The following is a 26,426-nucleotide window of genomic DNA, read 5'->3' on the forward strand; positions in this document are numbered from 1 at the left end:
TGCATTTCTAGTTGGGACTACTTCCACCCACTTAGTGAACTAATTAATGGCTATAAGAATCCATTTGTGTTGACCGTTGGAGGGTGGGTGTATTTCCCTAATGACATCTAACCCCCACTGTCTAAAATTTTCTTCAACAAAAACAAGCATTAAAGGAAAAGGTGCTAATTTATGCTTGTCAGCAAACATTTGGCACTTCTCATAGGCTCAAACATATGCATGTACCTCACCAAATAGATTGGGCTAATATAAATCTTCTTTAATAATTTTATGGGTTGTAGATCTCCAATTATAATTCCCGCCACACAAACAATTATGTAATTCATCCATCACTTTGTGGATCTCTTCTTCAACCAAGCATAAAATAAAAGTTCCCACTAGGTCTTTCCAATACATTTCGCCATTTGAAATGACAAACTTATGTGCTTGTAGCCTCGAAGCCTTGTACTTAACTTTATCAAAATTGACTAGACAAATCAGAAAAAAATAAATAATGGATTATATGTTTATACCAGTGAGACATGAGATACTTCATTTGGATTTTGTGTGTTGCATCCTTCAACTTATTTTTCTCCTCTTCTCTTCGGATTTCTCCTTCTTTTGTCAATAAATTTATACCCAAGGCTTGGGAGTTTGATTCACACAAGATTTTAACTAACACCTTCTTCTTGATCAACTTCGTGGGTTTGATCTCCAGGTCCTATTCTTCAATTTTAGCAATCCATTTACCTCTTTTCAACTCACTATCCCCTTGTACCACAATGTCTTTCACAACAGTTGTAGGAACATAAGTTGTTATGCTTGATTGTAGGAAATATATTCTGATGGTCTTTATGGATTTGACCAAGGCATATGCCTGCTTCTCTAAAATGTTATACTTTAGGTCATAATCCCATAACACCTAGTTGAAAAATGCTATTGGTTTCTCATGTCCTTCATTGTTTTTCTATAATAAGACAACAACCACTGTATGAGGAGAAGGAAAAGAGAAAATGAAAAATGGTTTTAGATAGTCAGGGTTGACTAATATAGGAGCTTCTGCATATGCCCTTTTGATCCTCGAGAATGACTCCAGATCTTCTTTAGTCCATTTTACCTCTCTAACCTTCTTCAACATCTCTATAATTTCTTTAATTATCTCAGCATAATTGGGTATGAGCCTCCTTCAAAACTTGATTCTGCCCAAGAAGGTCTAGATTTATTTCTTGTTTCTTGGTAATGGGATGTTGTTGATGGCTTCCACCCTTGTGGGATCTATCTTTACCCCCTATTTTTCCATGATGTGTTCTAGCAACTTTACCTCACTTAGAGAGAAATGAGACTTCTTAGGGGGTAAAATCATGCTAATGTGTCTCATTATATGGCAAAAGAAAAAAATTACTCAAATGAAAAAAGATAAAAAAAAATAATATAAAAATATCAATTAAATGAGTTGTGTTTCATACTTGTTAATTATAAAAACTAAATGCTAAATTTGTAACAAAGCTTACTCACAATAAATTTTAGTAAAAGCTATGGTGAACCTATTTAATGGGTTTAGAAAATATAAATAATGTTATAAAAAGTAAATACTAAATTTGCAAATAAGTCAACTGATAGTAAATATTGGTAAAAACTATGGTTAATCACTCACAAAATATAAATAACTTTATGTAAAGTTAAATGAAATGCTAAAACTCTTTAAAAATATATATAAAAATAGAATTAGAATTTCTAAACAAATAATTTTATATATTATATTTTGAATAATATAAAATATGTTATTATAATCATAATTAAAAATTTTATTATAAAAAATTTAAAATATATTTTAAAAATTTTCAAAAATAATTTTAACATTTTGTTATATGTTATTTTCAAATTTCTATTAAAAAAAATTGATTTTATAAACCTGGAAGGATAGTTTCTTGGGTCGCGGTTTTATATATATGAAAAGATGATCATTTTTACTAGTATTTTAATAATAATTAAAAAATATGCTTACATTTTATTTTTAAATTTGTTTAGCAATCTTTAGAATGTTTACAACACATCTCTTAAAGAAATTGGAATTGAAAAGCATAGATCAATAGATAAATGGGGGTCGCAGTTTTGTCACTACTTAAAAATTTATGTAAAATATTAATGATATCTTTTAAAGAAAATGAATAAATTAGATAAAAATATATATATTAAATTTTAGAAAAAATATGACATGAAATTGAATTTAAATTGACATGTTTTGTCTTATTTTACAACCACCTAATTTTTGATGATTTTGTAAATTTAAGAGTAAACTTTCCAACTCCATTTAATTTTACAAAACTTCTTTGCCACAAAAAGGGTAAAAGTGATACACATTAACATGCTTTTACCCTAGGATTTAAAGACATTCCATATTTCTTTCATTTCTCGAAAGTGAGTCATAGATGTTGAATATGATCCTCATCTATTTTTTAAAAAACAATGATATGATCTCGGTAAATTACCACAAACTTGTCTTGTTCTCCCACAACTGCTATGTCCATTTCTCTCTTAAAAGTGGCTCCTGCATTAATGAGGCTAAAGGGCATTCTGGCATACATAAACATTCCCCAAGGCATGGTGAAAACAATTTTATTTTAAACTTTGGGATGCACAAATACTTGATTGTATCTAGAAAAACCGTCCATCATAGACATATGAGTATATCCCACCACCTTTTGCAGAATATAGTCCATTTTAGGCAGATGGTAATTATCATTTAGTGACGCCTTGTTCAGATTCCTTAAGTTAATACACAACCTTATTTCCCTGTTCTTATTCCCAATAGGAACTAGATTTTCCATCCAATTTGAATACCTCAGAGGTATGATAATTTTAGTTTAGAGAAACTTCCTCACCTCTTTCTTAATTGATGGAAGTAACAAAGGGTTAATCTGCCTAAACTTCTGTTTGTATGGTTTCGCCCCACTCTTCAAGGGAATTTGATGCTGGATGATATTAGTATCAAATGTTTTTAAATCATCATAAGAGCAAGCAAACACATCCATATACTGCTTAAAAAGGTCAAAGTACCTTTTTTGGTATTCCTTAGGGACTCCTTTGGCCAACTTAATTATTCGGGTATCTTGATTTGAACCAATATTGCAGTCTTCCACTTGTTCTTCAATTACTTGCTCAGTTGGCTTGGCAGCCATATCATTTGAGTTGAAAAATATTTCCAAGGTAACCAAACCCATGGGGATATTATTACCTTTCAATTGTAAAATATTGTGCCCTACAATGGTTTCTTCCCACTTAGCCTGGTGTTCATCTATCACTTTCTTTTCCTCCTTATCAATCTCTAAGCTTGAGAATTCTCCAATGACCTCCATGAAGCATTTGAGTTGTTCCTCATCTTCAAACACCTACCAATACTTAACATTGTATGGTATTTAATGCTTGTATATGACTTCAATTTCATATCTGAGCAAAGGGTTTTGAGGAGGCTTGAAGTTACTGGTATCTATAGTTAAGGAATCAGCCATTTGATTTCCATCTCTAGGAAAAAACTAGATGTTAAAATCTAAGAAAAAGTTCTTAATCAAATCCCATACCTCATTTTGGTATGCCTTCAGTATTGGATGTTTAGTTTGGCATTCACTTCAATTTTGTTTCACCACCAGCTATGAATCCCCAAATACTGCCAAGCACCCAATGTTGAGATTTCTGATAGCTTGCAGACTTAGTAGAAAAGCTTCATATTCAACAACATTATTTATGGCTTTAAACTCTATCTTGAAAGAGAGAGGGATCAATATGCCTTCTGGGGATACCAATAATACACTTGCCCCATTTCCTTCCCTGGAATAAGCACCATCAAAGTATAACTTCCATACTTTGTCACACTCCACTGATTGTTGGTCTAGTCAAACAGAACATTACACCTATGTCTCATCCATGATTTGATAATCTTCCTCTAACAGTAAACAAGAGAGATATTTTACTTTACCATACACAGGGGAGTTATTGAACAGCTAGTCCTTGTAACTATCTTTACAAATCTTGCTTCTCAATATAATCAATGCTCTTCTCCACCAAAAGCAAGAATTGTAGCATATGTTAAATCTATTTTAATGGATCCTCCAATTTTTTATCCCCATGATTTGGACAAGAGCATACCAAACCTCATAGGGATATCAACCACTACAATATCCATTACAACACTCTTCATAGGGATCTGATCCAAATTGACCACCAGGTCTTTAATGAACCCTAGACATTTTACTCTCTTGTAGTCAAAATAATAAAAACCTTTATATGGTCTTTTATTTGCAGCCCCAATTACTCCATAACAAATAATGACATTAGATTGTGAGGAGCTCCTGAGTCAAACATGTAATTATCTAAGAGAAGTTCATGAATTACCAAAGTGACATAGAAAAGGGGAGTATAAGGGTCTTGTTCCTCAACATGAGGTCCAAATATAACCATGGGTATTTCTTCTAGGAGGTTCAAGATATCTTGTAAAGGGGCCATGGTGGGAGGAAACATGAGCTAAGATACTTGAACTTTGTAATTTAGTTGTTTCAACAATTCAGTTAAGGGAACAAATATTTTGACCTTCTCTAGCTCTTTTTGAAGACTAAATGCAGGGGGATTCCTATCAGCTATGACCACATGAGCAAGCTCTTTCTCTTTATCAGAGACTGGTTTGGATTATAAGGGAAATTATTTTATTTTAGAAAAATTGGTTTTATGGACAATGGAATATGAAGAGTATTTATTTTTGAGTGAGGCTTAGTCTGGTGGCTTCTTTCCTTTCTCTGCTCATTTGGGAGGATTAGTGGGAGAGGAATCCTCATTTTGATCTTGGATTCTAGGTATTTTCCTAGAAGATCTAAGATCATATTTCATGTGTACTTTGGCCTATGTGAAGTCAACAAATTGTCTACGATAATTTTCGATCTTGCCATCATCTAGTGGGCCCTCCAAATCATCCCCTTGTACTTTATTGACCTCTATTTCATTTTCTCCCTCTGAAAGAGAAGAAAACTGATTTTCATAGACTTCTATTGTTTCTTCAAGATTTTCCTTTGGATCATCTTCCAAATACAATGAGGGTGAATGTGATCTTGTTTATCCCTTCTCTCCCTTTGCAAGAGATGCAAAGGAGGTATCCTATACTTAGGATTGAAACTTCGGCTATGAGCTGGTTGGTTTTGTCAAGTAGGGTTTTTTTTTTCTAACTCTACTTTCAGAAGCTCATTAGACGAGTTTCTTATCAAATTGTTCATTTCCTCGAGTTTCTACCCTTGAGTTTCCTTTCCCTTTTTTGAGGAATTAGCTTCATCTTTCCCCTTCTCCTATTTCCATGATCATTTCTCCCTCTCGACTTTCGAGTAGTGGGGAATTTTGCTTCAAATTCTAAAGCATCTATTTGAATATGGTCTAAGAAGCGAGACTTCCTTTCTCTGAGAGTGAAACCAAATTCTGGTTCAAAGTCCCCAACAAAAGCCACTTTAGCAGCAACCTGTGGAGGTTTTATTTCAACGTGGATACTATTGTACAATTTGTTAATTTTTTTTATGAATTTTGACACATTTTCATTGTAATTTTCTTGATAGCATTGAATTCAGTGAGGATATACCCATGGTTCCTTTTCTCTCCACATTTTTTATGAAAGAATTCTCCATCTCCTCCTAGGAAGTGATTGAAGACTTTGGTGGGGCTTTAAACCATTTCCTAGCTTCCCCATCAAGATACTAGACAAAAGTTCTTAACACCACATCTAGGTGTTCTACATTGATATTTTTTGCAAATGTATAGAAAGTTTCTACATGCCTTTGTGCTGAAATGTCATCTTCCAAAGTGAAACTTCAAACAACTTGACATAGTCTTGTGGTATACCATTCAAGGATTGTGGAAAGTACAATAGGGCATATTTGTACATGAGGAAGCTTGGGACAACCATAGTCAGCAAGGGAGGTGGTAGAATATTTATTACAGATCCTTGTTGAGGGGCTATCTGAGTTGCAGCTGATTGGATTTGGGTTGGGAAGTTATTCACACTCTACGTGGAACTGTTTATAAGGATGTCTTTAACTTCTTTAGTTTCAAGGGAGGGTTGCAATGAGAAAGAGGGTGAATTGACATAAGCTTCTTCATTTTTTACAGTAGAAGGAAATGAGCCAAAAAAATGCATAATGTTCTTCAAGATATTCCAAGACTTTGGAGGTAGACTCAGGGTAGTTTATCACAACCTTTTGAGATATAGTTGATGATATTTGTGCAAAAGATATTTTGGAATCTGGAGTAACATGGGTCTGCTGTTTCCAAATCCTCTGGGATAAAATTTTCTTAGGTTTGAATACGGGAGGAGTTTTTGGTTGGCTTGTATCAAAATGAGTATGAGGTCTCTAGAAAGCTCGGGTGCTCAAAATAAGATTCAGATAGTGGAGTCGCGAAGGTGAGAGATCTTCAACCCACACTTCCTTTTCTCACCTAAGGGAATGTTAAAATATAGTACCCACGGAAAAAAATTCTGATTCGTTCCCCGACAATGGCACCTGAAGATGTTGTAGCTCCTAGAGACAACCCCCAGGTTGAGGAAAGGGTCAGTGCCCAGGAAATATTAGAGGAGTGCATTGAGGATTTGTTGATATTTCATGTTACACTTGGTATTTAATATAAATAGAATTAGATCGATTCAGAACTTGATTCAACCACCCTTCACCATGGTAGAATTAAACATACACACATATATATTTGTAGGTAGATATCACTCATCCCAAGGATAAATTTCCTAATATGGTGGCTGACACACAGTAAAATGTAGCTTAATATTTGTCATTGTAGTAAAAATGGAGAGAGAGAAAGTCAGGAAGAAATTCAATGCAAAGTGCTAGATAAAACAAAATCCTAAGCAAAAAATCTTAGCAAAACTATGGAAGAATAAGGAGATGAAAGTGCAGAAATTGTGGAGCACATTTAAGGTTTCTAGCTCTATACTTTCATGGGTACGTACTGTCACAAAATAACATTGGTAAATCTATGATCTCATAGGTATTGTTGGCTACAATATAACAGTAGTAAATCTATAATTTCACAGATACCACTTCTACCCTAAAACATAAGTAAATCCATAATTTGAGAGTGAAACCAACAACTTATTTACACAATTTGGGAGGAGGATAGACATACATGAAATGAAAACATAGGGGAACACATACTACACATTACTCCACTTGGAATCACCATATATGCTTCATTAATATTTGAAAATGGAGTCCATATCATAGGTTGATCCAAAATGGATCCTAAAAACCCTCTAAGTCTTCAAAAATAAAAAAATATCGCAGGATGGACTTTTAAAAATGGCAGAAAACACTATCGGGAGTGAAAAACATGAAGAAACAGTGAAAAGAAGAGCTATTGATCGGATCTGGCCGATCAATGGTCTAGATCCGATCGGCATATCGCAATTAGGGGTGACAAGCAGAGTCCATCGGAAGCAGCTTTATGAAAAATCATGATTGCGATCAACATGATTAAACGAGAGCTGTTGATTTATGCACACAGATCAACAGTGTAGATCTACTTGTGCACCATCGCACCACAATACACACACAAAAGGACTACCAGGGCCCAAGAACTATGCAATATGCAATTGTGATATATCATATCATGACAATATAGAGTAGCGGGGAAAATACATATATGACTTGCGATAAAGCTAGACCTGACGAGTCTTATGGGTGGAAATATATATCTTTTGAGTTGTGTAAAAAGGAGTTTTTCAATGTAAATTTGCGTTTTCATTAAATAAACGAAAAACAAAGGAAATTTGAATGGAGTAATAAAACAGACCCGAAGTGGTTTATATAGACATCGATATATGTTTTGAGTTCTGTAACGAGCGGGATTTTGGGCTGGCCTTAGGCGGTAAGTGGTATTGGTCATGCTCTGCCCGAGCCCATACACTGGCTGCCACGTGGCCAGGCATTGGAGAGGGAAAACCACCCTTTTCGGGCGGGTAACCTTCGTGCGTGTAAGCCACCCGAAATCAATAATAACTGTTGGATCAATGATCACTTGCGATAAGACCCGAAGATGAATCCGAAGGGCTTATAGGGCAGAATTGATAATGTTTCAGATTCGATAAAAGGCATTTGGGCAGATTTTTACAGTGTTTCTCTATATTCTCTATGTAAATAGAGAACAACTATTTTGGGGATTTCTAAAGCACCGATGGTCCCTTTTGTTACAAAACAGGTGGCCACCATCCCTGAAGACATTACACCATAAGTGGTTAATGCTCAACGGGGGTTTGAATGGATAGAGGCTGGAAGCCAAAGAGCCCAAAAAAGGAAATGAACAGATAATGTTGATTGGCTTAAAAGCCACAGAGTGATAGAGATAGAAGCTAGTAGTGCTGAGACAGAGAGAAAACAGAAGTAGAGAGTGACAAGGAGACTCTGTGTACTCAGAGAGACTTGAGAGATTCAAGTAAACTTCTGTTGTTTTGTATTTGTTGTGTTGAGACTCAAATTGAGCTCACTTTTGTAAAAATCTACTTTTGAAGACATAATAGAGTGGTTACCACTGAAGGCTGGACTAGGAGACATAGCCTAGGAGTTTTGGGTAAACTCCTTGATTATCTTGTTGTGTTATGTGTGTGTCTCTGTTATGTATCTTTAACTGCTTCATTGTCTGTATTACTCACAATATTTTCGATCTGTTGCACTAAGTGATATAGGAAAATCCATGCACATGAGTCTATAATACCTTAATATTAGTCTAATATATCATTTTCATATCAAGTGGTATCAGAGCTTTAGGTTTGTTAAGGTTAGACAAGCTTGTGCTGGATTGTTGAATGCTAACTAGGTCAAAGTTCAAACTAGGATAAGGAGAACTTGTTGAGACTAATCCAGAGATTGGAAGAGTCTACTCTCAGAGGAGAATGGCCGGAGAAGTCCCATTGGAATCATATTCTCAATTCATGGATAGTTTCATGACCATGACAGCCATGGTGGAAGAGATGTATCGAGAATTTAAGAAAGGTTGAGGTGAAAGCACCTCAACACCCAAACAAAATAGAGGAGCAGAAGAACCTTCTCTAGATGCCCCAGAGGGCAAAGGGAAAGGGGAAAATCCTCCTCCATCATCTCCTCCACCATCACCTCCATCATCCTCATCTCCTAGCTCTAAAAAGAAAAAGAAGAAAACATCTTTGATTAAATTAGATGTAAAATTTGATTTGCCAATCTATGATGGAGAATTAAATGTAGAAAAGCTAGATAACTGGATTAGATAGATTGATGTATATTGCAGGGTGTATAACATTGACATAGAAAGGAGAAAAATTCAATTGGCTAGCCTTCACCTAGGAGGAACTGCACTAGTGTGGTGGGAAGGCAAGACACAAGTTGATTTGAAGGAGCATGGTAAAATTCTTTCTACCTGGAATGAATTTGTTTCGACCATTAAAAAACAATTCTATCCACTAACTTATATGTACCAAGCAATGATGAGTTGGCAAACTCTTCGACAATTAAAGGGGCAAAGTGTACAAAGCTATACCCCGGAATTTAGAAAAAGAGCTTTAACTCTAGGCATTTCTCTAGACTCACCTAAAACTTTGTTGAAATATATAGGTGGTCTACATATCTATTTGAAGCACACCATTCTTATGTTTAGCCCGACTAGCCTAGATGATGTATCAGTTCAGGCTACACATCTAGAGGCTAGAGGCAAGAATGTGAACCCAGAGATTGGGGGATCATCAAAACCCTCTGCAAGCAAGAACAAGGAAAAGAAGCAGCTGAAATGGAAAGAGAGGAAGGGAAACACCACACAGAAAGACAAACCTTCATGCACTCACTGCAAGAAGGATGGACGCGATGATGAAAACTGTTGGTCTTTACATCCAAAGCTGATACCTAAGAAGTTCGGTGGTAAGAAGAAGAAGACTGTTGCTTCTATTCAGAAAGACTTGGGGTCAGACTCAGGTGATGAAACAACAGCCACAACGATAGGTATAAGAGGTAAAAATTCTGAAGCATCTACAAGTAATTTAGCTCAATCTATTGATAATGAAGATAATGAGAGGAAAAGACATGAGATTTTTCATATTAGAGTTATTTCCAAGCCCCAAAAGATGGATACTTTATTTGATAGTGGTTCATAAGTAAACTTGATTTCTGAAACAATTGTAAAGAATTTGGGATTACTAACAACACCTCACAAGAAGCCATATCCATTAGGTTGGGTATGTGATAAAGCAAAGCTACAAGTGACTAGACTATGTAAACTTAGGTTTGCTATTGGGTCAACATTTGTAGATGAGGTTGAGTTAGATATAGTTCCCTTGGATATATGTGGTATTGTTTTAGGAAGTCCTTACTTGTATGATAGAAAAGCCATTTTCTATAGAGCTGAAAATAAGTATCAACTCACTAAACATAGAATAGAATATATTGTAAGAGCTCATAAACTCAAAAATAACTACTCTCTCATAAACTCAGGGCAGATGAAAAGAATTGTAAATTCATGCAAGACATTTTTACTAATGGTGGTAAATTAAAAGAACCTTGATAAAACCAATGTATTTGAAGGCCATGACGCTAAATAGAAAGCTGATTTAGATAAAGTTGTTTCAGAATATGATATCCTATTTCAAGAACCTAGAGGTCTACCACCAAAAAGGGAAATAGTACATGATATTCATTTGCAGCAAGATGCTTCATTGCCTAACATCGGAATGTACAGTTCATCCACTTTAGAGAATGTAGAGATCAAGAGGAAGGTATAGGAGCTGCTCGATAAAGGGTTCATAAGACCAAGCACATCACCATGTGGATCTCCAATCGTACCGGTGAGAAAGAAAGATGGTTTGTGGAGGATGTGCATTGATTACAGAGCACTGAATAAAATAGTGATCAAGAATTGTTATCCTCTTCCTCTCATTGATGATATATTAGATCAACTGAAAGAAGCAGTTTACTTTTCCAAGTTGGACTTGCTTAGTGGCTTTTATTAGGTCAGAGTTGCAGAATAAGATGCATGGAAGACTACTTTCAAGACAAAGCAAGGGCTATATGAATCACTGGTTATGTCTTTTGGCTTAACTAATTCTCCTGCCACTTTCATGAGAGTTATGAATGATGTACTCCGACATTTTATTGATGATTTTGTAATTGTATATTTAGATGACATTCTTGTTTTCAGTAAAGCATGGGAAGAACATTTGAAGCATGTAAAGAAGACTTTAGATGTTTTGAAAAAAGAAAATCTCTATGTGAAGTTATCAAAATGTGAATTTGGGAAAACATCTTTAAATTATTTGCGTCATATTGTAGGGGGTGGTGAATTGAAGATAGATCACTCTAAGGTTGAAGTCATTATGAACTAGCCTAAACCCAAATCTGCTACAGAAGTTAGGATTTTCCTAGGAGCAGCACAATATTGGAGAAATTTTATTGTTAACTTTTCCTTGATTGCAGCTCCCTGACATGCTTTAACAGGATTGAACAAGGTGTTTCTGTGGGGAGGCAAACAACAAAAAGCCTTTGACACCTTGAAAGAAAAAATTAGTATAGCACCAGTACTAGCATTGCCAGATCTTCAACGACCATTTGAGATTGAAAGAGATGCCAGTGACTATGCCATGGGAGTAGTGTTGATGCAACATGGTAAACCCATATGTTATCATTCTGAGACATTTACCTCTGCAGTAGTTAATTATCCCACATATGATAAATAATTTTATGCATTAGTATAGAGTGTGAAAAAGTGGAAACATTACCTAATGGGCAAAGAAACAATCATACATATAGATCATCAACGACTTCAATATTTACACTCACAAACTAAATTGCAGCAATCAAGACACTATAGGTGGATGGGATTTCTATAGAAGTTTCATCTTGTCATCAGATATAAGAATGGAATACACAATAAGGTTGCAGATATGTTATCAGGACCAATCATAAATGCATCTACTATACTTAAGCATAACTCACTATTGCATGAAATATACATTGAACAATATGCTCAAGATGTAGATTTCAAAGATGTATATGCAACTTTAGGTCAGGGAAAACCAGTAAAAAATTGGATTATCATATTAAGGACCAACTCTTATTCATTTGGGAAAGTTATGCATTCCAAAAAATGAAAGAGTTAACATAATCAGAGAAGCACATACTTCTCTTATAGCAGGTCATTTTGGTGTAAGTAAAACAATTGCACAGCTACAAAGGTTTTGTTATTGGCCAAGAATGCATGAATCAATTTCTAGATATATTAAAGGGTGTACCATGTGTGCTACAAGCAAGCCCAATAATAGAAAATTAGGCTTTTACACTCCACTTCTAGTTCCCTCTCGTCCTTGGGAAAGTGTTTCCATGGACTTTGTTGGGGGATTGCCAAAATATAGAAAAGGTCATGATTACTTATATGATATTGTGGACAAGTTCAGAAAAATGTGTATTTTAATACCTTGTAATAAGCACATTACAGCTGAACAGATAGTGAAGTTGTTCTTTCGGCATGTATGGGTTCATTTTGGGTTACCCACTTCCATTGTATCTGATTGAGATTCCCGATTGGTTGGGAAGTTTTGGTCAAGTCTGTGGGAATTGATGGACACCAAATTGAAGAAGAGCACAACATTTCATCCACAAACAGATGGCCAAACAGAGGTGGCCAATAGAATAGTGATCCAGTTACTCAGGGGCTATTGCAGAAAGTATCCCAAGCTTTGGGATGAACATTTGTGTTATGTGCAACATGCTTACAACTGTGCCAAGCACTGTTCTACATAGAGATCTCCTTTTGAGACTTGTTTTGGTTTTACACCAAAGTCTCCCTTGGATTTTTTCTTTAGTAAAGACATAACTGTTGAGGGACATAGTGATGTGGACAAAGCAACCAAGTTCATTGAACAAATCCAAGAAATTCACCAGGTAGTGCAGGAACAACTGGAAAGAAGCCAGGCCAAGTACAAGGCAAGGCATGAGAAGCATCAGATTGAGCATAGTTTCCAAGTTGGTGATCAAGTTTGGCTGTACATCAGCAAAGACAGAATGCAAGGTGAAGGTAAGAAGCTAAAGCTAATAAGGTATGGGCCTTTCAAGACACTTGAGAAAATTAGTGAAAATGCTTTTCGCCTTCATTTTCCAGCCTATATGCATATCTATTCAATCATTAATGTAGAGAACTTGAGACTATATGAACCTTCATTGATTGAAGATCCTAAAGAGCAAAGTCAGTTGCCTTCTATTGATGATCTATTGCCTGAATATCTCAATGAGTTGCAGGAAGACATAGTTCTGGACAACAAGGTGAGAACTACGCATAGAGGGGATGTTGAGTACCTGAGAATCAGACTCAAAGGTTCAAAACCAAGTAGTGCAAGATGGATAGAGATTGAACAAGTGAGGAAGTTGTATCCTCGCTTGATTGATGCTTAAAAACCAACTTTTGGTGGTCCAAAAGCCTTTTTAGTGGGAAGGTGTGATCCAAAATGGATCCTAAAAACCCTCTAAGTCTTCAAAAATAAAAAACTAACGCAAAGGATGAACTTTTAAAAATGGCAGAAAACACTATCGGGAGTGAAAAACATGAAGAAATAGTGAAAAATAGAGCTATCAGAGGTCAAAAGAACGATGCACAGGAGCCATTGGATTTGGCCGATCAATGGTCCAGATCTGATCGGCATATCACAATTAGAGGTGGCAAGCGGAGTCTATCGGAAGTGGCTTTATGAAAAATCGTGATTGTGATCAGCGTGATTAAAAGAGAGCCATTGATCTATGCGTGCAGATCAATAGTCCAGATCTACTCACATGCCATTACATTGCAATACACATGCAGAAGGACTACTGGGGCCAGAGGACTATGCGATAGGAGATTGTGATATATCACATCGCGACAATATAGAGGAGTGAGGGCCAATATATATACGACTTGCGATAAAACTGGACCTGATGGGTCTTATGGGTAGAAATATATATCTTTTGAGTTTTTTAAAAAGGAGTTTTTCAATGTAAATTCACATTTTCGTTAAATAAACAAAAAACAAAGGAAATACGAATGGAGCAATAAAATGGACCCGAAAGGGTTTATATAGGCAATGATATATGTTTTGAGTTTTAACAAGCAGGATTTCCAGTGGTACTTAGGTGGTAAGTGGTATTAGTCGGGCTCTGCCCGAGCCCATACACTGGCCGCCACGTGGCCAAGTTCTAGAGAGAGAAAACCACCATTTTTGGGTGGGTAACCTTTGTGCGTGTAAGCCACCTGAAATCAATAATAACCATTGGATCAACGATCATTTGAGATAGCACACGAAGATGGATCCGAAGGGCATATAGGGCAGAATTGATAATATTTCAGATCCGATAAAAGGCATTTGGGTAGATTTTTACAGTGTTTCTGTGTATTCTCTATGTAAACAGAGAATGACTATTTTGGGGATTTCTAAAGCACCGATGGTCCGTTCTGTTACAAAATAGGTGGCCACCATGCCTGAAGACATTACACCATGATTGGTTAATGCTCAGAGGGGGTTTGAACGGATAGAGGTTGGAAGCTAGAGAGCCCAGAAGAGGAAACAAATAGACAGCGTCGATTGGCTTAAAAGCCACAGAATGACAGAGACAAAAGCAAGCAGTGCAGAGACAGAGAGTGAGAGTCTGTCTACTCAGAGTGACTTGAGGGATTCAAGTAAACTCATGTTGTTTTATATCTGGTGTGTTGAGACTCAAATTGAGCTCAATTTTGTAAAAATCGGCTTTTGAAGACATAATAGAGAGGTCACCACTGAAGGCTAGACTAGGAGACGTAGCCCAGGAGTTTTGGGTGAACTCCTTCATTATCTTGCTGTATTATGTGTGTGTGTCTGTTATGTATCTTTAACTGCTTCATTGTCTATATTATTCGCAATCTTTTTGATCTGTTGCACTAAGTGATATAGGTAGATCCATGCACATGAGTTTGTAATACCTTAATGTTAGTCTAAGATCTCATTTTCAGATCATAGGTCCAACACAATTGGCATTTGTATAAGAATTAACACCTTGGGTCCCATTGTGATGAGGTCCTAAATTTCGACACTCCTCTTTAGATTTCATCCTCTGAAATTTCAGCCTCTCTTTGGATTTTGACTTTCCTTTTGGCTTCGAGACTTCGGATTTCAATTTTGGCTTCCTCCTTGTGATTTCAGCCTTCGATATTTTCTCTCCTCTTTCGTCTTTTTGCGCCTAGGCACTCCCTTTTGGCCACTTGTAGACACTATTTGAACAAGGTGTAATAGGTGACAACATACACGGTGGTTATATTTTGAAAATTTTGCTTCAACTGTTGGATCTACCATCATACACGACACTTGCAAAACTCATGCCCACAAGAGAAAAAAAGGATAAAGAAGAGATCACAAAGGAAAAAGGGATGGAATTTTCTATATCTGCCCTCTTCTGATGAAGAAGATGAAGAAATGGATGAGAGTCAACAAAATTCAAAGTCACATAATCAACAATGATCCCAAATGAAGGAGGGAGAAGAGACGTAAAAGGATCATGCCAAACATTCAGAGACACCTAATGAGTTAATAATGATTGAGTCACTCTTAGAAATCAACATGAGGAAAAGACCAACAATGAAGGAAGAGGTGGAATAAATAAAACTCATGTTTCTGAGAGTTTAGACTCAGGCAAAGAACTAACACAGTTACCGATCAAATGAGAACTTTACACATTACCCATTTTTTTGAGGCAGAAAAAAAATCATCTGATTTTGAAATGTATTGATTCAGAATATGCCTTTTCTTAAGCATAATTTTTACACTTTAAATTTTGTTATGTGTCACAAACATTTGTTTTTAAATGTTAGTCAATTTCCTGCTGATTTTGAAAAGTGTTAATGCAACATCAACCCATATTTTTTAGAAGGCTTACTTTTGAAACTTTAAATTTTATTATGTATCAAGAATGAACAATTTTTTTTTTTAAATGTTAGTGATTTTCATGTTGATTTTGAGAAGTATTGATGCAACATCAACCTCTTTTGTTTAGAGGGCTTATTTTTTACATTTTAAATTTTCCAATTTATTAACTGTGGAATATTTTTTTATAAATGTTGGTGATTTTCATGTGGATTTTGAAAAGCATTAACATTTTATTTAAGACATATTTTTGACAAGTTTTTGAATATCACAATGATTTTTTAAATGTTGATAATTTAACCATTTTTCAAGTTATTTTATTCCTCTTCTTGCTTTTCATCCTTAGATGTCTATTTTTTAAGGGTTTTTCAGGCATGCGTTTTTTGTTTTTCTTTGCAATTTTTTTATCATGAAAATTTTAACGCTTTTGCGAAGCTTAAAAAAGCAATAACATTAATATTTTGAGGTTATGATTTTTTATATAATTATATATAACTAATTAATACTTCAATAGAAAAAAAAATTGTCACTAAAAAATAGTAATTTCCAACACTCAACAAAAAATTCACATTTTGCATATAGATATAATTAAAAAAATACATATTTCAGGATGTCTTCTCTAAAAATTACTTGTTAAATAAAAAAAAATCTTTTGCAAACATTAAATAAAATAAATTGATAAAATAACAAAATTTATTAAATTTTTATTAATAACATTTTAAGTCAAAATAATAAAAAGAAATGTAAATAAAATATATAATTAAAAAAACAAATAAATTTTAAAAATAAAAATTTAAACCATAAAAAATAAAAAATACAATTAAATTAAAAGAAAAAACATAACAAATACTAAAAACATTAAAACAATCTTTTTACAAAAATTAAATAAAAGGAAACATGTGAAAATTTGAAAAAAAAAATTAAAACAAAAAATAATTAAATTTTGAAAACGTAAAAAAAAAATTGAAATTAAAAAAATTAAAACACAGAGGCATAACGGGGCTTGGGTAGCCAAAGTTGATTTTGGAAATCGAGATTGGCCGTCGAGGGCTTGCAGGGCCTTGGGCTTGGGTGGTGGAGTTGCTGCCCTACCTAGTCCTAAGCCCCTGTGACCCCTGGGCGGCCAACGTCAATTCTCGAGATCAACCTGGCTACCTAGGGCTGCGGGCCCTCCTGCCTAGCCGAGGCGGAGCTGCCAAGGTCATTCCCGAGCATGGCCGCATGGCCATTGTGCAGCTCCGCTCTGCCTAGGCCCGAGGCCCCACGACCTTGGGTGCTGAAGGGTAGGCTGGGCATGACCATGGCCACCTAGGGTCGTAGGGCCTTGAAACTTGCCAGCGCAGAGCTGCACAAGTCCACCCCTGCTAGGACCAAGGCCCAACAACTTGGGGAGGGCATAGTTGCATGGCTCTGCAACCCCTAGGTCCAAGGCCCCATGGGCCTTAGGCAGCTAAGGTCAATTATCGGGGTCAATCTTGGCTGCCCATGACCTACTCAGCCCAATTTTTTAACTTTTTATTTATTTATTTATTTTATAACTGTTTGAAAGAAAATTGTTTTTAATGTTTTTTATTTTTAAATTCTTAATGTGTATTATTTATTTATTTTAACGTTTTTTATTTTGTTTGTATTTTTAATTATCCAATAAAGTTTTTTTTTGGTTATTTTTTTTCCATTAATGATATGTTTTTTTAATATATATATATATATATATATATATATATATATATATATATATATATATAGTTATTATAAGTTAATTTTATGTTTGTTTTTTTAATCTTTTTTAATGTATTTTTTTATATTTGATTTTTTTGGGGTCATGTTATTCAATTATATATATATATATATATATATATATATATATATATATATATATATATATATATATATTATGAGTTAATTTTATGTTTGTTTTCTTTTATCTTTTTTATGTATTTTTTTATATTTGATTTTTTTGGGGGTCATGTTATTCAATTTTTTTTTTTTAATCTTCCATTACTTGTTATTATTTTTTAAAACATTTTGTGTTTTTTGTTTTGTTTTTGTTATTGATTTTTTTTTTTTTCAATGTTTGGATTTTTGTTTTTTTTGTATTTTTTTAATTTATATATTTATTTATTATTTTGTTTTATTGTATTTTTTTCTTAATGGAGATTCCATGTCGATGCTCGACTAGCAACATAACATCATTATGTTTCAATTTGATAGTTGGTTTTAAAGTTTCTATTATAATGAATTGAGTTTGCCCCTACAATTGTCAATTTTGTTGTTGGTCTTGAAGTTTTCACTACAATCAGTCGAGTTCACCTACACTGCGTGCCAATCTGATGGTTGATTCTTATTTTTCTGTTGCAATGTATCAACTCATCTTAGGCTAAGATTTTAAAATTTCTATAGATTTAAAATTAAAAAAAGAAATTACTCTTGGTATAATGACTCTTTCATTCAGGTGTTCATTTTTAAAGCCTTCTTAGTCATAATTTGTTTCTATAATGTCATGCTTGAAATATTTTGAAAACTTAATAATTTTGTAGTCATAATGTTTGGTTTTAATTCCATGGTTGAAAATTTGTCAAGATTTTAAGGTTTTTCTAGGTCATGATATTTTATGTTTAATGCTATGGTTGAAAGCGGTGATACATATTTTTTCTTGAGCACCATGACTGAAAATTGTTGGAATTTTAAGGTTTTTCAAAGATGTGATATTTTATATTAAATGTCATGCCTAAAAATCGTTGAATTTTAATGCTTTTCAAAGATGTGACATTTTATCTTTAATGTCATGCTTGAAATTCATTGTCATTTTAAGGTGTTTCAGAGTCATGATGTTTTATCTTAAAAACATTATTAAAAAATGTTGAAAATTTACCTAAAAAAAATATTATTCCAGCATCAATGCTTTTCATTTTCAGGGTTTTCTTTGGACAAAACAGTTTGGGTTTTATTGGTTTTTACCGAAATTTTTAAAAATTGTCAAAAATTTACAAAAAATTAAAAATTAAAAATGTTATTCCAACATCAACACTTTTCATTTTCAGCCTGTATTTTCATGCTTTAGGGTGTTTTTGGCTAGAGTTCGCGTTTTGAGGTAATAGTTTTCGTTTGATCGATAACTTTTCTAAGTGTCAACAATATCAGAAGAAGAAAATTTGTCTATTGTATGGCCACTCCAAATTGTAGTGTTTGGCATACAATTCAAAAGAAAAATGGTAAGAAAGGGAAACCAAACTTATCGTGGTAAATGTAAATTTTGGTAGCTAGCTATGATGAGTTCTTTAAGCACATAAAAATGGTCTTTCGGGAAAATATTTGAATGCATGTGTTTATATACTGATGGAAACTTTTATTTCTATGAATAAAAAGTTGCGATTTTTCCTTAGAAAAAATAAAAAAGTATAAGGCTTTAATTTAATAATTAATTTTAATATATTTTTGTTAATTACAAATTTATTTAATATTTAAAAAAAAAAAAAAAAATTTAATTGTATTATTTTTATGTAAAAAATTGACTAAAGTATTATATATAAATAAATTTGATACATCTTAGCAATTCATAAATTTAAAGTTAACATAGATTTAAGTTGGTAAGAAGTAGTATATCATAATTTTCTTTTCTTTTAGAAAATTATATTGTCAAAAGGCTGTAAAATTTAAAGGTATGAAGAATTATTTACAAACTATATCATAATATTAAGAATGCTACATTAAAAGTTATATAAAGAATAATATGAATAGTAAAAAAATAATCATGTTCAAAATTTAATTCGAAGAAAATGCATAGAATAAATAATATAGTATTACATAATGATCAATCTATAGATGCCACCCTCTTTCTTGGGGGAACCTCTAAAATAATAGTAAAGCACTTCAAAAAATTTATGAATTCCTATTTTGATCTATCGAGAGGGATGACCAATAAAAAGAAATGTCAACTATATGGTTGGAATTATTCTGAAACGACCCTGAATCATATGTAAAGGATCTTAGAATTGCCTCTTGTGCTTGAATGAAGATAATTTAAATATTTAGTAATTCCAATTTCATTAGGAACAACCAATGCAGACAATTGGGAGGTAGTCTTGCAAGAAAATGTGGAAAAATATCCAATCCTAGGGTGCATAATGGTTAAACGTGGTAGGAAACATTGTATTAATCAAGTCAGTGTTGTCATCATTTCCAATTTAATGGGTTCAATCTTGCTCACCCCAAAATGAATAATCCATCAAATTTGTGGTCTCTTGTGAAAGTTTCTTTTGCAAGGAAGGAAAAACAGTGAAAACAGATTCCATCTCATGAATTAAAGCACAGTGTCTTTACCCAAAATATTTGGTGGATTAGCGATCAAAGATCTTAAGCTCATGAATCTAGCTTTAGGGACAAAGATAGTGTGGCATCTTCTCTCATATTCTGAAGAATGGTAGAGCAAGCCTATGTGTAAAAATATTTCTACAAGGGCAGACTCATAAGACATGAAGGATAAATATGGCCAGATCAGGGATCTAAAATTTGGAAATTATGCAAAGTGGTGGACCTTGTCATCACTGATCATTTGGAATGGAAAGTTGCAAATGGAGCACACATTAGCCTATGTAAATATCAAATCCCATCAAGATATCTATTCGATAAAAATGAAAGAGTTAATGGATTGGCCAATTGGATGGAAGCAAATGGACACAATAGGATCACTGATATATCCAAATGGGATTCCAATCATCATCGGGTTGGTTGGAAATTTCCTAATATCATCGCTAATCTCCAAACTCTTTAGATAACATTGGTTAAATCATTAAAGTTATTCACTCCAATAATAACCTCAAGGTGGTTTTGGAAAATATGAACGAACAATAAGAAGAATGTTTATTCAGTCGGGGTGGGATATGAAAAATTAATACAAAAATTTCCGCATCCTCCTCTAAAAAGGTTATGGGGAAGAATTTGGAATAAGGATGGTCTACCTAAAATGAATATTTTTTGGTGGGAATTGGTCCATACGAAGGCTTTGACAACAAAAAATATTAAAAAAAATAGAATACTTAAGTTCCATCCTAATGTGTTTTATGCAAGAAGACAAAAGAAGACATGCCTCATGCCTTTTGTCAATGCTCCTTCAATATGGAGGTCTATAAAAATTCCTTCGAAAATGTCAGAGATATATCAAGCATCCTTGAGAATTGGCAAGAAATTTTCGAGCAATGGAAATTAAAAATTCCTTCGTAGAGAAAATAAACTTCAATATGCATGCGATGTTGGATGGCTTTACCAAATTTCCTGTGATGATAGTTTGTATTTCTTGCAACCAAGCAATTTTTAATGATGTCTATCAAAATTTTATTTCCTCAGTTTCTGAAGCAACTCAATTTCTTTTTGAGTCAATACGTGTATGTGGGAGAATTATGTAATATGTTGCCAAGTAAGAGGGAATGGCTCGATCTTTGTCAAATTCCATATTAGGCTGGAAGCTTTAATTATAAGCAACCTGTTAAGAAATCATATGCAATCAAAATGAACCCTAATTAATTACAGAACTAGAGAATCAACAAGGGACGATATTCTCTTTTTTCGATGGAGATTTGACAAGTAACCTCTGGGAGGTAGGAGCAAGAGGGGTTAATTTTTTCCCTTATAAATAAATAGAGATACAATATGCATGGGATTTGGGAAGTTAAAATAATAACCGAGCCAAATTCTCAACATTTTGACAAGGATTAGAATTGGAAATATTAAGGGAAATTAAACAATTAATAATGTTTGGAGACTTGATGATAGTTATCGAACTGGTGTGCATGCTTAAAGGTAATCCTATGCAGATTCAATCCTCATTTCTGCATAGAATAATTTTTCAAAAACTAAAGTTTGGTGTTGTTGATTTCTATCACATCAAGAGACATCTCAATTCAAAGGAAAACCCATTAGAAAACAAGGGTGTCTCCCTAGAACAAGGAATGATGGCTCGGGATGAAAGAAGTATTCTAATTATATCCTTACCATGAAAATCTCAAACACAAATAAGATTTCAAGGGTAGTGAAAGTCTTAAAAAGCATTAAAGAAATAATGAGTGGGTTGGCTATCCGACAAGCTAATGTCAAAATGCAACTTGGTTTGTTGATCATGTAATTTGTCTCTCTATTGTTTTGGAAGCTTATCTTCTCTCCTGAGTGCTCGGTTCATGCATACACTTGGAAAGCCCACATGATTATGGTCACTGTAACGGACATGTCGAAGTTGGCTCATTTCCTTAATAAATTTGAAAGGATGGAGAGAGTTGGTATTTTGATACTTGATATGCAATAGACACGTTCATGGAAATTGGCTTTAGTAGAGTGGAATGTAAGTTGCAAAGGCATTAATTCAGTGATTTGTCTCTAGGTTTAGTGAAAGCACATGGATGGTTGTCACATTAAATATGTTGAGAGAAGAAATGGTGTAGTGGGGAAAGACACATATGGCTATAAGGAGAGCACACACATAATCATTTCTCTTGGAATTTGTGTTTAGTTATTCAAAAGGCAACAAGGGAGGGAGGTGTTTTTTGTTTGTATTAAAATAGATTTCTCGTATGGTGTAGAGAAAGAGTAATTCAATCATAAATTGGATCATTTGATAACAACTATGGAATACATGTTGACATTGTTAACCAGGCAGGGAAGTGGGGAAGGAAGAATTACAACCTCAATTCGCCCTCTTAAATAAGAAAATTGGTCTGTTACAGATGAACATAGACAAATTGCAAGTGGAATATGATATTCTAAACCTCAATCTTAATAGAATGACACCTTTATACGTTGCAAGAACAATTGGGGTGAATAAGAAAATTCTTTTGGAATTTGATGTTCAACAGGGAACAACACTAGAACAATAGGAGACAAAAGTTGAGCAGGAATTTATGGAATTGTTTTCTACTCCTTTTCATCCAAGGCTTGAAAATGATGGAATTGAATTCAATCATGTTATTAGGTTGAATAATGAAGCCTATCTATTTTCTTTTAATTATAATCCATTTTATGCAAGTATGTAGTTATTTTAGGAGTTTTCTTAAGGATATATTAAAAATGCTAGATTATATTAGTAGTATGTAGACATAAAATTAGAAGTTCGGGTATTTTTTGGGTACTCTTGAACTTAGTAGATGAAGATATTGTAGCAGATGTAAAAGGTTATGGCCTTCGGACCAGTTTGAATCAATAGAAAATAACCTACCCTTATCATTTCAAAAACATGATCAATCTATATCTTACAAATCAGTAAAGAGGTGGAAATTAAAACCTTTAACATAGATATTATTGTAAAAATCACTCACACTTTACTTTTATTTAAAATATTAATATTTTTCTTTTTTTGCAATTATATATATTTATCATAATTTTGTGTATATTCTATAACATGCTCTTGATTATATTGAATGATAAAAAGATGTATCTTTTATTTGATGGTCCATTCATTATCAAATTGTTTAATGTTTGATTTTTTGTATCAGTAGTTGGTACAAGCAAATTACAGTTTACTTACTAGTATATTGGATGAAATCCACATTAACTCATAGATTGGATGAGATCCATAATTTTTTTAAATAAATAATAAGGTTTTTCAAGTCATTGAAAGAAGATAAAGGTGAGTGATTCTGCTTGAGTTTATTCCCAGAGAATCTAAGGACATAATAGATGTTTACTAACTAAGAAAAATAGTTAGGGGATGATGTAAAGTAGTTGCAATAGAATGAATTAGAAATACATACAAAAATTATTAGAAGTAAATTAACGAAATATAAGAAATAGAATAAGCTACCATAATAAATAAAATTTATGGAAATTTACATAAACAAGAAAATTGCATGTTCTTTGAACATTAATATGTTATTTTTCACTAAAATATAATTCATATGTTAATGTTAATATATTTATTTTGTATCAGATGCAAAAACTTGGGAGAGAGGAATAGTACAATGGGATAATAAATAGAAGCAAAAACTTATGTCAAAGGTTATCAAACAATAAGTTCTTGAGTTATTTTGTAATGGAGTTATTTGAGCCTTTAAATACGCTTCACCATATGTGATAAGATGGGCTACTTGATGTCATGAGCTCATTAACAAAGAATGATAAACCCATCAAAATTAAGATTATCTTAATTATTCTATAACTAAGTCAAGATTGACCGAAAATTTCAAACTTTAAATTTGACTTGGATGAATCCTCTTTCAAATTTTATTTTTGGATTGTAACAATACTACATATCATGTATCACCACCTAATTGTTTCTCCAATGAATCATCAAACCAATATGTGTATACCTAGATAGCCTTACAACCATATGCCTAATTACATGTGTAAACTTGAACGAGCCTTAGGATTAAGAACATGTGTTTCCTTCTTGGAGATAGAGGGGTAGATTTTGTAAATATTGATTGATTAATATTGGTATACATGTGGGACCCAAAAATGAGCATTAATGGGACTGTATACAAGCATATACGGCCTTTCCAAATCACAAGTTACAACTAGTATTTCCCAAGCGCAGATTGCTATGAAACATCAACATGTTTGATTACTAGCACATCGCTTTGTTCTAATATGATTTTATTACAAGAATCCCTCTCTACTCCAAATAGAGTAAGTTAAATCAAACACTTATATAATTATTTTCTCATCAAAAGTATAGTAGGTCTAGTATTAATTCAATATTTGGCATCCTAACATAATTAATATTTTTTTTTAAGTTTGTACGTCTCCATCTATACTATGCACTATACAATTTATTTTCTAGATCGGTTAGGGAATAAGATGTTATGCAAAATAAAAGGCATACATATTTTAAATTATGATATATATACAAATAAAAATAAATAAAAAATAGAAAGACAAATTTTTTCTTAAAAGAATATTTAAAATGTACATAAAAATCTCTATAGCTATGTATATTCTTTATTAGCCTCCAAATTAGACACAAATTAAGGGCAATCTAGCCTTTCATAGGCACAAGAAGGCTATATTAAATATCTCCTTCTACACTTAATAATGTTTTTTTAGCTTTAATATGTTCTTAGGAAGGTTTAGAGATAATTACATCTTATGTACCTAATATTATTTATTTTTGCAGAATATTGAGTAAATTCTGAATGAGATAATATAGTGACTTTATCCCTACTACATGATGGACTAAGATAGGATAGTAAATGAAAAATATATTATGAAATTAGTGAACAAATTCTGGAGCTCCAGTTATTGCAAAAATATAGGAATGTGTTCCCTGTCATTACATGAAGATTCCTCATGTCGGGAAGCAAATCCATTTTTTGAGGGTTTTGGAGGGGAAAACTGCATTCTCTCAAGGAGTATGCTTACCCATCAATTTGTATAAGTAAAATTTTGAATTTTCCTCTAGTGGCATGTATTTCTTGGTATTCTTGTGGATAAAGCTCCACTTTCATTTCTTGCAGGGATGTAGTTGGATTGATTTAGATAATGAAGTTTGGTGCTAGTTTTAGCTTATAAGTCTTGTTTTCCTTCATATAACTATGAGTATACTTAGGCTTGACCATCATAGGAGCCTTATATCCCTTATACACAATTTCTTTATCTTCTTTGAATTTTTTCACTTGCATCTTTTATTCTACTTTTTCTTATTTTTGCATTTAGTATTCATTCTTCCTTTGTTTTAGGTTATATATTTTAAATAAATGAAATGATTTGTTTATAGGTTATTTATAGCATCAAAATAATGATACATTTTTTAATTTTGAAGGTCATATTCATCATTGAGGTACTTGGATTGGTTTACTAGTCACAATTCTGGAATTTTTGGATATCTCTTATAGCAAAATAGTAGTCATTTTCTGATATTTTTAGCACATGTTAATGGAGATATTTTGAGTTGATTCCACTTGTATTGAGTCCTAAAACTATTCAAGTTATAAAAAAAAATTACCCCATAGAATTTTCACTTGGTCAGGTTAGGCATTTGGTAGGTTAACTAGCTCACTGATTCTTGAATTTCTAGTTTTGGGAGTAATAATGTTCTGCTATTTTTTAGCACATTTTAAAAAGAGTATTTTTGAGTGATTTGACTTATATGACATCCTTACAACATCCTAATTAATAATTAAATTTATCCCATGTCATTTTCGTTCGATTTGCTTGGTCATTCAAAGAGATGAATTGAAAGACAAATTTGCTAGAAGATTTGGTATTTTAGTCTTTGCAAGTATAAAAATCGTAATCGTTTTGTGGCATGCATGTGCTACTATTGATTTTTAGGGTTATAATTTTCATTCTACATTCCTCCAACCGTTTTCAACCTCTTTCACCTCACTACACAATGCTCTCAAAATTCTGCGACCAGAAGTACATTTCTTATTCGTTGAAGGACACTGTGTGCACTTGTTTTTGTGTAAGATGGGCCTATGAGAGGTGCTAAGCTTAGGAAAATCCTCATACAACCTTCATATACCTTAATTTTTCCTTTCCATTCTTTATATCACCTTTTCCACCCTTTGAATGCTCACAGATCTAACCCTGTAGAAAAATAGGGAAATCCTGT

Source organism: Pinus tabuliformis, chromosome 2_1 (genome assembly GCF_031772625.1).
Source record: "Pinus tabuliformis cultivar Carrire ecotype Pingquan chromosome 2_1, CPIR1, whole genome shotgun sequence".
Taxonomy (NCBI): domain Eukaryota; kingdom Viridiplantae; phylum Streptophyta; class Pinopsida; order Pinales; family Pinaceae; genus Pinus; species Pinus tabuliformis.